The 17,055-nt window shown below is 27.0% G+C and overlaps 1 protein-coding gene and 1 long non-coding RNA gene across 2 annotated transcripts in view; one reads left to right on the top strand and one right to left on the bottom strand.

Moving 5' to 3' along the window:
• The window catches only part of LOC136981111 (neuroglobin-1-like), an 89,035-nt gene that overhangs the window by 26,745 nt on the left and 45,235 nt on the right, over positions 1-17,055 (bottom strand). The gene's annotated exons all lie outside the window — the stretch shown is intronic.
• LOC136981114 (uncharacterized) overlaps positions 12,109-17,055 on the top strand; it is a 44,302-nt gene continuing 39,355 nt past the window's right edge. Inside the window, exon 1 of the long non-coding RNA XR_010881647.1 lies at positions 12,109-12,183. This is a non-coding gene — a long non-coding RNA (uncharacterized lncRNA). The remainder of the gene's footprint in view (positions 12,184-17,055) is intronic.

Consider the following 17,055-nt stretch of genomic DNA (forward strand, 5'->3'; position numbering starts at 1 on the left):
TATAATTCTTATTGTTTGCGATCTTTCAGTTTAGCGCTGTACTCGATTTAATGCCAAATAGTGGCGTTAATTCTAAGTTTAATTACGTTATCATTTTATTTGTAAATAATTTCAATAGTTTCTTTTTAACACATGTAGTTCAGTTTTTAAACATTTTACTGTAATTCAAAATGGCAGCGAGAGTTAAAGAATGAACAACTTCAATAATTCGGGATGATTTACATAACTTTTATACAACAATATAATATATAATTACAAAATATTCTAAATTTAAATAAATTACGTTGATTAATAAATATATAATTTAAAAATTTAAAGTATATACTTTACGAAGTGATCAATTGATTTTAATTATATAACTTGTAACTCGATATTGGTGGGCGGTTGATATTCTCTCGGCTTAATTAATTAAATTAAGACGGAAATTATTATATACTATAAATTAATTATGTTATTATAGTTTTAATTATATCTGTAACTAATAATTAATTTATAAAAATTTGTTAAGAGCGATATGACCAACCTTGAACCTAGCGTATTAGCAGTAGGTTGGTACGAAGGAGTTACTGAGTTTTAAAATACAAATTTAAATAATTTTAATATTATTTATCTAAAATAAAAATATTTTATAAGTTTAAATATTAATTTAAATGCTTAATAATTACTTTTAATTGCTTTTTATGGTTTTTTAATGTAATAAAATGCCATTGATACTTATAGAAAGAAATTTATCCTCATTTATTCTAATTTCTTTTGATGTTTAAAAAATTTTAAGTAAATAAAACTTTTTAAATTGACTAAAAATAAACATTTTAAAGACATTTACACTTTAAATATAGGTTTAAAGGTGATGAAATACGAGGGACGTGGATCTTTGACATCTTTAAATAGAAGTTTTACGAGGATTTCAATGGGAATCTCCCTATAGTTAAACTAGAATTCAAATTTAACGAAGAAAAAATTTTTTATTCTGAAAATTTTATTTCAATAGATTAAAAAGTAAATATTTTAAAAAATAATTAATTAATTAAGGCATTTCCTGAATTTATTTTTATAAATTAAATAATTAAAATCATATAAACAACTCGCTGGAAAGTTTATGAGGTTATTCACATTATCATGTAAACAGCCACTTGAAAAGTGCATAAAATCTTTTTTCAATTTTATTTTTCCACAATTAAAGTCATTTTTCACTTCGGATATTGACTTTACTTAACAAAGTCAATATTAAATTTTCTAAATTTAGTAAAAAAATTCAAAAATTTTCAAAATAAACTATATTCTTATTGTCAAAATATCTGTTAATGTACTTTCACGGTTACATTTAACCAATAAATTTAAAAAAAATTTATTTATCAAAAAATAATTATTATTTTATAAATTAAGTGTTTATTAATTACTTTATAATTATTATTAAGATGATAGTACTTAGAAAATAGAATTGAAATGGTCGATTGTTTTAAAAAAACTTAAAAAGCTTTTAAAAACTTCTCTAGAAATAAGGATGCTTTTTAAGGAAATGATCCCATTATTATCTAAAAGATGTACTAATGTTCCTGTTTAGGGAATTTTTATAATTTTCGGAAATGAATTTTTTAGGAACTTAAAGAGAAATTAATTTACTCTCCTAGATAATTTCCCCGATATTAGGAGTATTGTATTAGTTGTACACCACTAATATTAAATTTAGTAATTAAATAATTAAACATCGTATTAAATTTAAATGTTGTTATCTTCTATTCCAAATTAATTTTATACTATAGAAAATTTTAGGAAATTATATGATTATAATTATATTTAAGAAATTAAGGTCATATTAATAATAAATTATATATAGAATATAAACAATATACAATATTTCTATAGAAAATAAATTTGAGCACAGTTTTTTTTAATATTTTTCAAACTTTTAACAATATTATTGACGAGATATGTCTCGTCTCTAAAATCGTGCTGCTGTCAACCTTAGAGGTATAAAGGAGTGCATGTCAGGAGTTGCAATTTGGCACAGAGTATTTGGTGTTCAAATCATGCGCACATAAAGAAAACCTCGTAGGTTGTCGGGGGACCGAGAACCGGGTCAAAATATAATATAAAAAGGTGAGACTGTTTCTACAAACAAGCGCGAGTGCGAGATTTGCGCTCTTCGAGACAGTCTGTCCCAAGAACGACTTCGCCGTTTTACTTGTTTATTTGTTAAAATTAATTATAGTAATTAAGTTTTCATTTTAAAATTTAAATGTTGTTCAGTTATAAATTCTTAACTTTTGTATATCATTAACATAATATTTAGGATTTCATAAATTTCTAATAAAATATTTAAAATGTTATATCCATTTAAATATACATAGGCCTATATACACATACATAAAATTTAAAATGTTTAATTTATATGCAAAACTTCAAATATAAATTATTCTAACATTTTTAACACACTAATTCATTCAGAAACTTTAAACACGAATTAAAACCGCGATAACTGTGTCCCGAAGATTTTAAGTATTAGAATAACCATTATAAAGATTAAATTACTCGTACTGTTTTAACTGATTTTTAGGCTACCCTATAATTTAAATAAATAAAATTTCAATAGTCATACGTTACCCTGTTTCATGTTTTATATATATTTAAATATATGTTGTTTTAAATGGATGTAAGTTTAAATTCTTATAAATTACTCGAGAATATATGAATAGTAAAGTAACTTATTTAAAGTTTATTTTGATAAGAAAGATATATAATAATAAACTTAAATTTAAATTTATAAATCTTATCTTTCAATGGGTGCAAGGTGCAATTACAGATAAAATTTAACATTTGTTAGATACGAGAACGTTCTGACCCGGTTACTTTATGATGATAAATGAAATAATTTTAAAAAAAACATATTATCTAAATTGAACAGTTTGCTGTTGTGCATAAATAAAACTTCGCTGTATGAAAACTTAAGCATTTCCTCTTACAAATAGTTGATAAAAACGAAATAAAAACATGCCGAGGCGCCGTCTAGTCTCTCTCTTTACTTTTTCTTCCATCAAAATCGTTTTATCCCGTATGAAAACAGTTTAAAGTATAATTTTATTTATCTAAAATACTACGTTTTGACAAGGGAAAATCGTATTCCTTTCTAAAAATATTATTATTGATATATTTTATTGTTAAATTTTAAAATGTTTATAGTAAATTTTCGGAATTTGTACATAAACTATCACAGTTTTAATTGATGTTAAAGATGGGGTGGTCCAAAAGTCAGTTAACCGTTGCAAAACCTAATTATTACTATCTTATTCGACATACTCAAATTATATATATATAACGTAGATGCACTTAAAAAGCATTTAAATTTTATTTATTTATTTCGTTATAAAATGGTCAAAAGTCGGTTAACGATGGCAAATAGTAATTTACTGACTTGGATGATTACTTAAATGCAATTTTATCAAAGAATAACGCGCTTTTTAGCTCGATGTATAGCTTATATCCGTAAGTACACCCAGAAAAACTCGGCGAACTGATTTCTGGGCTACCCCGAATACTATTATTGAATGATTTGAAGTTCATTAGCGTGTTATTTTTAAAATGTTTTTGCCGAAATATTTTTATTTTTGTTTCTGATTGAACAAACTCGAAGATAAAAGTATAAATAGTACGCTAAGTATACAAAGAACGTTAAGCTCCTTTGCAGCTCCTTGACAGGTTTGATCATCTGTGATAAATACCGTGTCATTTTTTTCTTGTTTAAAAATAAATAAAAAATTCTTCTGTGTTCGTAATATCTGTATTTTTCTTGACAAAATCAATACACGATGTAAATCTTTTATCGACTAAATTAAAAATTAATTTCACCGCAGTGGCGAAAAAAATAAAAAGCGTGACAAGAAAATTTTGCAATTTTCATAATTTAATCAACGCAAAAATAATTTAAATACACATAAAAATATATTTACACTAAGTAAATTTAAGTGAAAATACACAAATTTTTATTGAGGTTTAATTGTAATTATGTATGATCATTATTTGTGGATTTCCTACGCTTCATATCAATAATTCTATTAATGTATTACGACAGTTTTCTTCAAATTTATTTAAAGAAAAATCCTTATAATGTATGAGTAACACAAAATATATATTTAATAATTAAATTGATACTTTATCAACTTTTAGTTATATAATTATTTCGTAATTCGCAGTTTTAATCAATAGAAAAATTTACTTTTATATAATATAAGTAGTGAAATTATACAGATAGACAAACAAACGTGTTTTACTGAATACTACACGTAATATTATGAGGATATTTTTTAATATGAAAAATGAAATTTGTTATAGAAAAGAAATTAATTTGAAAACTAGAGCATTAAAAATGATTTAAATTTACTTTAAAGCCTTTTTTTAAACAGCATTTCGTTGTTTCTGGAGCAATTTACTTTGTTTATATTCGCTTTTTTAAAATATTTTTTCACTACTTCTTGTTGGTTTGCGTAATGAATTGCAGGAATACCCTACAGATAATATAAATAGATCCAGAGCTTCATAATATAGGCCTATGTACATTTAGTTAATCGATTCTATAATGGCCAATTTATTATCATTTACTAAACTATAAGCACGAGAAACGATTAAACTCGGTTGTTATACCTGCGATACGACAGAGAAATTATTTGAAATAAAAATAATATGTATCGTAGACATTAAATTTCTATTTAAAAGAAGCAAAACGCCATCTTAATATTGATTACTTTAATAACATACACCGTATTAGTAATACGGTGTATGACTAATACAATTTCGTTTAGTAAGGAAACAGATAATGTCACGGCTAACATAACGTGTTAACATTGACGTCATGGTGACGATGTTTATAACATCGTAAATGACGTCGTGGTTACTATTATACGTAGGCGTTATATTGTACAGTACATGTTCTCATATATCTGTAAAAGTTAAAATAACGTGCGTTTGCAGCTTATAATTAGAAAAATATTTTACGCACGAGTTAACTTTCGGATATTTTTAAACAAATATTATGAAAGTGGAATATCGATTGCTACCGAAGCAACTAAGACGAAGGGGACTTGCGTCACGTAACAACAAAATTTGGTGACTACACTCGACGTCATCGATATTACTATCTATGACGTCAAGATGATTTTATAAAAGGTGTCGTTTAGCCTGTCGCTAACTGAAGCAGACTATATTTTGCTTTATGTAATTGTTTAGTTAATGCATTTTAAAGCTGCATAGTTAGACATTAGTTATATACAATATTTATCTAATTATACGGTTTAATTCAATATACTATCAAACACCTAAGAATTATAATAGAAGTCAAGTGGGAAGTTACGTATTATGTAATCTGGAAATGAATAATTTAACTTTATATTTAAAACATTAAATATTTTAATTGTATTTAATTATAATATATAAATATAATTATATACAAGAAAATAATTAAAAGATAAGCAATTAGTGAATATACTAGAAAAAATTAAAAGCATACAATTTGGCCCAAAAGCCATTTAACCGAAAACCACTCTTAACCGTTATTAAATGTATTTCGGTTAACTGTTGGAACACCTTATACATAGATACATAAATTCAATATAGAATTCGAGAAACAATTTTTATCACGGAACACAAAAAATCAAATAATTATATAGTCAAAAATTCAGTAAAAAATAATAAATATTTGAAAATAATTTGCACTTTTTATGTTGCGGACACATGGCGAGACCATATAGTGCAACAGAAATTGCTTTTATTTTTTTCTTTTATATAAATATATTTTTACGTCTAGTTTTAAAGCAATAAATCACAAAATAACAATCATCAAACGGTGATTTATGATGGAAATAAATGTGTTTTTTCATATATCTGTTCTTATAGATTTTTCTCTCACATATGTAATATATAGATATATGTTATTTGTTACTTTTAAAAAAGAAAAGTTTTTTCTATATATATATAATAAATATTCTAAGCGAAAACATCAAATATACTTAAAAAGATTTTTTTGATAGATTAAATTTGAGAAAAAAAATTATTTATGAAAAATATTTCAAACCTAAAAATTTCAAACTAAAAAGATGCAATTTTGTTTCATTTTTGAAATATTTTATTCCTTTCTTAAATAAAACATTAAAACAATTCTAAAATCTAAAATTAAAATTACTTTGAAATATTAAATTACTTTTCACTTTTTTGTGTTTATAAAAATGTTTATGTAAATAAATATACAGAAAAGTAAATAAAAAGTATAAATTTTTGCAATTTCAATTTTTTAAAAAATGTATGAATTTATACTTCATTAATCTTAATTAAAATTGCAATGAATTTTTTAAAAAACCAATAAATGATGTTTTTATCTTTTCCCCTCCTATTTTTCATATGCTCGATATTTTTATTTATTTCTTTATAATAAATTATAAAATTATTATAGAAATCGTGAAAATAATATTCAAATATTGACTTTTTAATGTAAAAATTCAAAAAAATTTAGGTAAAAATTTAAAAAAAATTAATGTTTAAAAATTTTTTACACAATATATTTTTAGAATAATTTGTCAATTTATACTACATTAATGCTAACAAAAATTTTATAAAAATTGCTCTTTCATATTTTAATTTAATTTAATAGTTACTACTGATTGATATTTATAATTTTACAGAATCAAATTTAAATATTTAATTAAATACAACTAACAAAAACAAACAAGAATTAATTATATAAGAAGAAGATACTTAATATAAAAATAATTATAAAACTGAGCAGTTTATAAATTGCATGCAATTTTTATGAAATTTTTATATATAATGATGTTTAAGAAAAATGTACTGTACTGTATAATTTATATAAAATAATTTTTATACTAAATAAAATTAAATGTAATTATTTTATACAATAGAAGAATATACGATACATAAAACATAATCTTCCTTATAATATTAGATAAAATGTAATGTAAAGTTGCACAGTTATAAATAATGTATTTGAGTAATACTTTTTATTCAAAAAGTTTATTCATTTATTTATTTACACAATAGATAATGTCATAAGGCGAGAAAAACGTTTCCCGTTTACAATAATATTAATAATACAGCCACTAAAAACTAAAAATGACAATAAATTAAGATAAAATAAAATGATCAAATATACATGTGATAAATTATATATACCTGTATTAAAAAATTTGGTACAAATAAGGAATATTTTAAAATATATAATATATAAAAGATTATATTATATTTATAATATTTCTACTGTTTTTAACGATAAAATAAATACATGCGTGCATATAAACTTCATTACAACATTAGAAAACAAATTAAAATATTGTGTGTAATTCATAAGTAAATTATTTAGAGTATTTTGTATCAAAAAAACTTATAAAAACTTATGAATATTTATCATATAAAAATATGACATAATATTTACATGTAAATATATATATATACACACACTAAAATACAACATATAACTAATATAATAACCGTCGTCTATGTGTGAATTCCTTATAACTCCTCCAATGCGGATGAAATTTTGGTTATATTCGTTTTATGTTCAGACGGAAAATATAGGCTACTTATTTTGAGTAAATATTAGCTATAGAATAAACGTTTTATCGATTTCGGATGGGTAATGGCATTTACGTTGCAGTGACATCAGTGCCCACGTGACGTTCATTCCCCGTGACATCACGGGAATTTCCCTTAAGTTTCCATTTTAAATATTTTGGGAAGTGGTGTATTTTAAACTTCATTAAATTTAACCTTTAAAAACGATAGCCTCATCGGGCCACTTCTATAACATTTTTTTTTTTTTTTTTTAATCTTTACCACGTGACGATCTATTATCCAATCGGAAGTAACGATCTAACGAGCCCGTTATTTAGAAAGTGTTATCGCTCATCTAACGTAGGTTACATACAATTCATCTTTGTTTTATCAACGTGAAATTAAAACGACTGGCTATTTTCTCGAAACAAAAATGTCTAGGGAAAAGCGTAAGAGTAAAATTGATCAGGTAAATTCTACATCCAAAAGAATACGAACGACTGAGACCCCGAAGGCCGTGAAGTTCGACTTGAGCAACGTCGAGTAAGAATGGCTTTGTCGAGTGCTGCACAACGTCAAGCTCGACTCGAAGCTCCTCAATTCTTCAATCTCTACTTTCTCATAAAAAATATTTTGTCATGTTCGACGGAAGAATTTCTACTATATATTATATATATTATATATATATATATATGTGTGTGTGTGTGTGTTATTTATTTATATTTTTGTGTAACCACAGATTTGAAAAGATTTTCTTCTTGGACGTCTGACAAGAGTAATTGAATAAGTCTCCAATTTGAAACGACAAAAAACAAAAATCGATTTTAGGATTAAAGTAAAAGATCCAGGAAACAAACTAAAAATTATTTTTAGCAAAAGATAACTTTTACAGTTTCTATCCTGGAAACATGTATAAATATATTAATATATCCCAATTAAATGTTTTTAATTGAAAAAATAAATATGCCATTATTAAATTTGAATTCATTTTTGAATTTTAAGATTTATTCATAGATATTTTTGTAATTTCCATTCATGTTAAATTGTTCAATTAAAAGCAAATTTATTATAAATAGAGTATATTTTTTACTACTTTCATTAGTAATTTTAATTTTTTAAAATTATTTTACTGTATTTAAAAAATTATTGAAAATTAAAACAAATGCCGCTGAGTTATTTAATAATTGAGTTTTATAAATTAATGATTTAATTATAAAGCTTTATCAAAACAATGAATAAATAAAAAATAAAAGTTAAATAAATAACAATTTTATTTTTATTGAAAAGTCTAATCTAGAAATATCATTTAAAATTTTCTTAAATTCTGTGATTAATTTCTATCTTCTCACATTTAATTTTTTTCATTAATTTTATTAAAATTTATTATCAAATGAGTTTCTAAATTAGCGTAAACAAAGTAGATAATGTTTTAATATTATAATATGTATATATTTATAGTAGGTGTATCTGTTTAGGTTGTGATTATTCGGATAACATTTTAAGTTTATTGAAGTATGCTTTTTTTTAATATAAGATTAATAACGTTTGGTAAAGAATATTGCAAAAAGTTAAAGGAAAAAGCCAAGGAAAGCACTATTAAAAATTTTGTTCTATTTTTTAAATAATAACATTTGGCTCAAAATAAAGATTGGTTTTTTCCCTTAATACAGTGGAATAAATAATTTGTAACAAATGTTTTTGAGACCGGCCTGCTGGTCTCCCCTGTGATAGAGCCTATTTCGTGTAGAATATAGGCATACTGTTTCGATGTGGAAGAATGTTTAACTGTGTTACAAAAATATGCCTTTTTAAGGAAAAAAATTTACCAAGTTTATTAATAAGAAATATCATAGGAATGTAAATAATGATGATGAGAGTAAAAAATATTTTCAAGTCTTAGGAAAGAACTCCGTAAGAAATATACAAATAAAGTAAGTTCGAGTATCACATCTAAAGAATTATACTCCGAGGTGATCAAAACGTCAGTGTTCACCTACTTTGTACTGTTGACTTTTATCACCTTTACTATACAATGTATACTCCGAATGGAAAACGAGAAAGAGGAAGACCAAGCAATATTTGACGCGGTACATCCAAAGATCCATTATAGCCAACAAGAAGTGAAAAGACTCAAATTCTGTCTCGAAAGACTGCAAGAGATGAAAATTCTTGCTGTCCGATATTCCTAGTTATACATTACATGTGGACTTAACGAACGAACTGACTTATTAACAAATACTACACAAGAAACAAAATGTTCTTAAATTAAATAATCTAAATAATAAATATACAATAATTTTATTATATTTATTATTACATAATTGTTCAGAATGTAAAATGATACATATTTTGTAGGAGAACATTAGTCGTGAAAAAAGACAAAATAGATTATATCCGTATAAAACAGACAATAACTAAATGGTCGATAGCGATTACAGTCTCTAATGTAATAGAATACAACCACTTTCTCAACTAGCAACTTAAAAATCTTGTCATCTTTAACAGCATAAATTTTGTCCATAAAAATCCAATAGATTTATATAAATATTTTATGCAAAAATAATGCAGTTCTGCAGCTTATATTTGAGTATATTTGACTTACTTGTTACTCGATAACATACATTTATGTATGAATGAATTTCGTCTTCATCATTCATGAATAATATTCGGAGAAAGGAAAAGAAAGGAAAGAGAGAAAATACTTTCCGTGGCTTTGAATATAATTCACGGCTGATTATAGTTTATAGCTATAAATAAATAAAAAAAAAGAAAATAAAAAATAATAAAATAATTAATAATTTTGTTAACGTGTATTAATTTTCTATAAGGCTACAATGTATATATAATGCAATACTATAATACAATGTATCCTCCGGTAGTGAATAGAAAATACAGTATTAGATATGCAAGGATATACAGTAGATTCTTATAAGTAGAAACGTCATAAGAATGACGCGGAGAACGTTATCAATAGGAAAATACCGTAGGATGTAGAAGTATTGTGAGGAGAAAATGCCGATATCGTGAATAGAAATTTTTTATAAATTGAAAATACTATAGAATGTCGAAGAAAATGCTACAGCAGAAACTATTTGATATCTTTTCCATACTTATATAATTACTTCGTGTTCAAAATGAACATGAAACGTTACAAGAATGAAACTAAATATCGTTAAGCGTAGCAACCACAACACGTATAGGAAAGAATAAGTAAGAACACAAGAAGAAAAAAAAATGCAATTATTCTAAAGGAATAGGTGAAATAATCAATAAAAATGATTTTTCTACATTTAATTTTCTTCTACAAGAACAATCAACTGGCCTTTCAGCAAATGGAGTTATTATTGAAAATGGATAATCCTGCCGCTTCTCTTTCAGTGGAAAAAATAGAAATAGGATTATCTGCATATAGTAACGGTTTTCGTCGAATAAAAAATTGAAATAAACAGTAAATTATATAAAGTAGAGGCTAAAATCCTTGGAAAATTTTCTTTATTTAAATTAAAATTTTAGAACGACTTTACACGTGTGCAGTCACATCCGTCTACTTTGCTTTTGATAAAAGAATGTTAAGTGAAAGCGGTGGAAGATATTGAAATATTCTCCTTTATCGACGATGAAATTTGTATGTAAGCAACTGTTTTTAATTTTTAGGCCTCTAGTTTCGTGCCGTAAAGAAATATTTGAAATTTTATGGCTTATTAAATTTCGAAAATGGCCGAATTCATTCCGGAAATATTATCCTACTATAAATTAATTGTTATAAATTTTTATAATTTGTATTCGAATAAAGCATTTATCCAGATAATTGAAAAGTATTTCCATAAAGTTTTATATAATTTAAATATTAAGTGGTGAGGATCAATAATGTCATTTTAATACTTTTTAACTGCCAAGTTAGTGGCCGGATGGCCGAGCGGTCAAGGTGGCAGCCTACCGCTCTGGGAGACCCGAATCGAATCCGAATGGGTCGAATAATCCCCAGAAATTTTTCGGGGTGTGGTCCGTTCGGATATGTCGGGCCCCGTCCCTCACCACCCGGTCGCCCCATTGTGGGCCTGGCCGAACCCATAATGGGCCGTCTATAAGAGGCCCTCTTAGTGCCCACAGGGCGGAAAGAATTTTAAAAAAAAAAGCTGCAAGTTATGAGAAATTTCAAAATGGTTTTATAATAATTATATTCGTGTAATTATTAATGATAATGTAAATGTATAAATGAACACACCACTGAAAATTTATATCGTTAAAAGAAAATAAAATAAAATTTACTAAAAGTACTAAATTTGAAAACAAATGACGTCACTTTTTATCGAAAAATATTCAATTTTTTAATATTATAATCGTTAAATGAATGAATTTACAATGGATAAAAATAATTATAATTTTGTATATACTAAATGTATAATATGAAATTTTTAAAATTTGGTTTTGATAGGGTAAAAATAATTAATCGGAGTTTACAGATATATTTATATTTGCTATATTTAATTGTGATTTTTAAATTCAATATGTATGTATTTGCAACTTACGATCAATATTTTACATCAAAGGAATCAAAAGTGAGTGCGGGACTTGTTTGTTTTCTATCGGAAGGAAGAAGCGAACATTTCGGCTGTGAATTGTCTGGAGGTAAATTAAATTAGTGTCAAATTAACAGTCAAAATATCATCATTATAATAGATAATAGTAAAGTTATAATTAATAAATAGGTATAGATTCAATAGATGCGATTAAATTTCATCAAGAATTCAGTAAGCTCCAGTCGAATTAGGCCTAACTCCATTTTTAGGCCTAATTCGACCACGTGCTGTATTTGCCGAAGACAAACGTGGAGAATTTGGTAAATTGAAATTTTGTCCCCACCTTCCGTGCAGGATCTTTAAAAATATCAAGTTAAAAACTTTACGAATGAATTAAAATTAAATTTTTAAAATGTTAATTAACTTGTTTTTAAGTGTATGAATTCGTTAATATCCATAAATATATACAAATACAAAAATATCTGAAAAATATAAGCTTGTGTTTTTAATACTTTTTAAATTATTAAGTGTCAAACTATCGCGAACATAAGGTTTTTAAAAGACGCCAAACAAATAATTGCAATTATATTGTACTGTACAGTACATTGTATAATATTAATACAATTACCGGTTATACGCGTATAAAGGATGATAAACGAAACGAGAGTCTTCTTTCGATGAAATTCCAAAGAAAAATTGCGATACGAATTATGCTGGAGATTTTAACCCAAAACTCAAAAGCCGGGGTGGTCGAAGCATTGTTTTCCGCTTATATATGTGGAGTGATCGAATTAAGCATTAAGCGGAAGGAAGTCGAAATTTTATTTTACAGAATTCTCTATTCGTACCGCATCGTTGTCATATCTGAAATTAATGCAAACGTTGGAATGTAAAATACATACGGAAAACGAAAACTGCGGAATCCCGTATTTCACATTTTTTTTGCAGTGACAAGTAAAGAATAAAATCCGGTTTCGTTCACCTAAGGAATAAAATTTACGTGAACAATTCTATAATAACCATTTCCCGCTTTCTGTTTTTGTATTTTCACCGTCTCCTATCTAAATATTTTTATTTTTGTTCTTATCCTCCAGTTTTCTTTCTCTCGCGTAATGCGTGACGTAGACTCCCTATCATCTAGCATTTTTAGTCCCGATACCTTCTATACCTGATTTTATACTTTCTCTCTTCCATTACAAGCGTAAAGCAGTATCTGATTCTTCACCTTTTTTTTTTACGTTTTCTAAAAGAGTCCCTCATACGTGATCAATGGACCGCATTATTTATTTCTGTTTTATCTATAAAAAGATCCCGTCTTTTTTAGTCCGATCACTTTTGCCCTAGTCGTGCTAAAAATCTTGAAAACTGTCTGTATCGGTTAATTTACTTCTCAATCTCCTCTAAAATTCGACTGTCTCAACATCTCCGACATCACTCGACAGCTCCTAATCTTTCGGAACCACAGTATGTTTTTCGCAAAAATTTTGAAAATTCATGTATATTGTCTATCTTGACATAGCTAAAGCATTTGGTTCTGTAATTTCCAGCCTACCAATCAAAACCCTATTATATGATTTCTGTATTGATAACTGTTTTTTTTTTGTTTTTAACTCTTTCCGCTCTGTGGGCCACTAAGAGGGCCTCTTTTAGTAGGCCCATTATGGGTTCGGCCAGGCCCACAAGTGGGGCAACCGGGTGGTGAGGGACGGGGCCCGACATATCCTAACGGACCACCCCCCGAAAAATTCCTGGGAATTATTCGATCCCGGGTCCCCCAGAGCGGTAGGCTGCCACCTTTACCGCTCGCCATCCGGCCGTCGATAACTTTATCTTAAACTGGTTCAGTAATAACTGGCTTTTACGCAAATAGGAGCTAAAAATATCCGTTTTCAAAATATATAATGGGCAAAACCTTAAAATTATTGATTTGTTTTGCTCCCGGATAAATGATGTTCCATTGGAACATTTGTAAAAAAGCCTAAACGGGTGTAAAAGAAATTTTTGTAAAACCACCCGAAATGTATAGCTCGTTTTCAAAAATAAAAAGAATATTGTTCCGCTCCGAGTTTACTTAGTTCTTTGTCTCTGATAAAATCGACAAGTAAAACAAACCAAGTTTTAAGGTTTTCGTTTTTAAAATTATCCGATTTTATCTATCAAGAATTTTCCCACTTCGGGTACTCCTCAAGTATCAGTACTAAGAACTCTATTGTTCGTAGCCTTAATCAACTAAACTTTCTCTACTCTTCGCTCTCAAAAGTTACTTGCATTAATATTAAAGTAATCAACAATTGTCACATATCTACAACAGGGCTTCACTAATTTGGTTAAAGTTCTCGGTAAAATTAACCCCTCAATCAATAGTAAAGACCAGAGTAATGTTCCGCGGTCTAATCAAATTTCCGTCTAATATAAAAATCTTTATTAACGATCAGGAAATAGAAGGTAGTGAATTTCGGCGTAATCTTTGACTGTAAAGAAGTAATTTTCTACTTTTACATCCAGCTTCTGATCAGTGATATAGGCCTATCGCCGCGTTATGTTTCGTTATTGCAAACTTATTTCTTCTAAAACTTTTCCGTTGTCCGTCTTTCGCTAACATTCAATCACTCGTAGGCTATGCCATCGCTGTTTTTCTCTTTGCTGGATAAATTTAAATCAGAATTTTCAAAAAATCTCTTACAAAACAACCTTTTTCGTCTCCCGTCTACAGATTCGGCCTCCGTTGCCAGAATTCGTCTCGACGTCTCAGATATATTTAAATTTATTACATACTTTAATGATATTTTTTCCTATAAATACTTTCGTGGTTTATTACCACCAGACCACATAAATACAGTCAAACCTGTTTTTATGCGCTCTTTTTATGTGCGATTTTTATTTGTGCGATTTTTTTAATGCGAATTTTTAATTTGTGCGGTATAGTTGGCGACTAGTCTCGTGCGATTCGTCATGTCTTACGTTGACTTATTATAGCTAAATAAACTTATTATAGCATAAATGCACTTATTATAGTAATATTATTGCACGAATATGCGAAAAATAAAATAATTTACTTTTTAAGTCAACAAAACACCACCTGGACAAAAATATGTAAAACAGACGATAGACCAGACGATGCAGTCAAGTGCTGACATCTGTTGTCAATAAATTCTATTTCGTACGGTTTTGAGTTATTTTCTATGTGAGACTTTTTTTATGCGGTCCCTGTTGACCGCATAAAAAAAATATTTTTAATTGTGTTGCGAAAACTATTATTTACAGCCATTCGTGAAGTTTCGTGAGATTTTTTTTAATGCGTTTTTTTTAATGCGGTCCCTATCCCCCGCATAAAAACAGGTTTGACTGTATATGACTCCCGCTGTTCTCGTCCGTAACAGATCGTGCCTCTACACCTCATACAGACGATTAAATGTTTCCACCGTTTCTTCTTTGCACGAATTTACCCATCCGTCTTCAACGTAGAAAACTTAATTCATCCATTCAAAACCCACGTAAAACTTTAATGTATCTTTAATCTACCTTATCTTCATTTATCCAGGTTTGATTACGCAGCGTCGTCATATTTTCCACATTCCTCGACTGTTTGTCGTCAAGATGAATGTCTATTGTTCAGTTTATTCTATTTATTGTTTTCGGCCACTTTCTGCAACTGTAGGGACATTTATAGTCTCTGTGACTTTTCTAATAATAATGTAATTATAAAAAACAGAGTAATATATTTACACATATATAATTTAATTACATATACAGGTAATTTGTAATTGTAGCATTCTCTCTTAATTTTGCATTCTCCATTCGTAATAAAGTAAGGTAGAAAAAGACAGCTTTTTACAGCGTCTTCAAAAAAAAAAAAAAAAAAAAAAAAAAAAAAAAATCCATTGACAAGACTTTCAATTACATAATATTATTAAATATTTTCTATAAATATATAGTACTTCAGCTATATTCGGAAGAGACTTATTTTTATGTGAAAACTAAAATATTCGGTCCTAAATAAATCTATTTTTAGATTTTAATTTGATTGCGGAATCTCTGTTATATTGGAAATGGTAATAGTATAACATTTAAAATTCAGAGCGTTATGCGGTAGAATTATTGTTCACTTCTTAAAGGTTTTGCTTTTTAAAAATAAATAAGATTCGGATGGATAAATCATATCCTTTTAGATTTAAAATATTTAAAGTGTTCTGTTTCGTTTAATTATCTCTATTGATCCCTATTTATATATATATAAATTTTTTAAAACCGAATATTAATTTTATTGGATAATGAAGAATGTTTCAAAATCGAATAATTTTGTGTCACGAGTAAAAAATCATCGTAAAAAATGGAATATAAACTGAAACGAATAAAATTAGTTTAATATCATTACATAATGTTTAATTATTACATTTATTTTATTTTAAATAAATACTTCTAGAACTGAATAGGAAGACGCGTGTATTCCCCTATATCTACAATGTAAATACAAATCGCTATATAATTAATGTTCATAAATATTTAAACATTTATTTTGAACATCCTCATAAAGATAATATGTAGAGCGGGATTTAAATGAAACGTAACAATTATTTAAATGTCCAATAATGTAGCCTATTAATAATGATTACGGATAGTAAATTGAGTCGATAAATGTGAATTCTTTTAGCTTTGTAATCGGGTAAAGTTTTGTAAATTAAGAGATAATCTAAACATAGGGTTATTTTTATTGTAGATTCTCTCTTAATTTATAGAAGTTAAAAGAATTTACATTTATCTACTCATTAGAATATAGTATATATCAGTGCGTGTGGGTATATACACTGGACGACAAAAAAAATAACGCACCACGAAGGACTTGTTGGATTTGAATAAAAATTAGTATGTTGCATCATCATAGCTAGATATGTAAATGATTAGCTTTTGGGATCAGGTTCCTGTGTTGTATCACCACCAGAGGGTAGAAAAGTGCTTCCTCTGTCTGGTATAAAGGTGCACA

Source organism: Centruroides vittatus, unplaced genomic scaffold (assembly GCF_030686945.1).
Source record: "Centruroides vittatus isolate TY-2023 unplaced genomic scaffold, ASM3068694v2 contig_743, whole genome shotgun sequence".
Lineage (NCBI taxonomy): Eukaryota > Metazoa > Arthropoda > Arachnida > Scorpiones > Buthidae > Centruroides > Centruroides vittatus.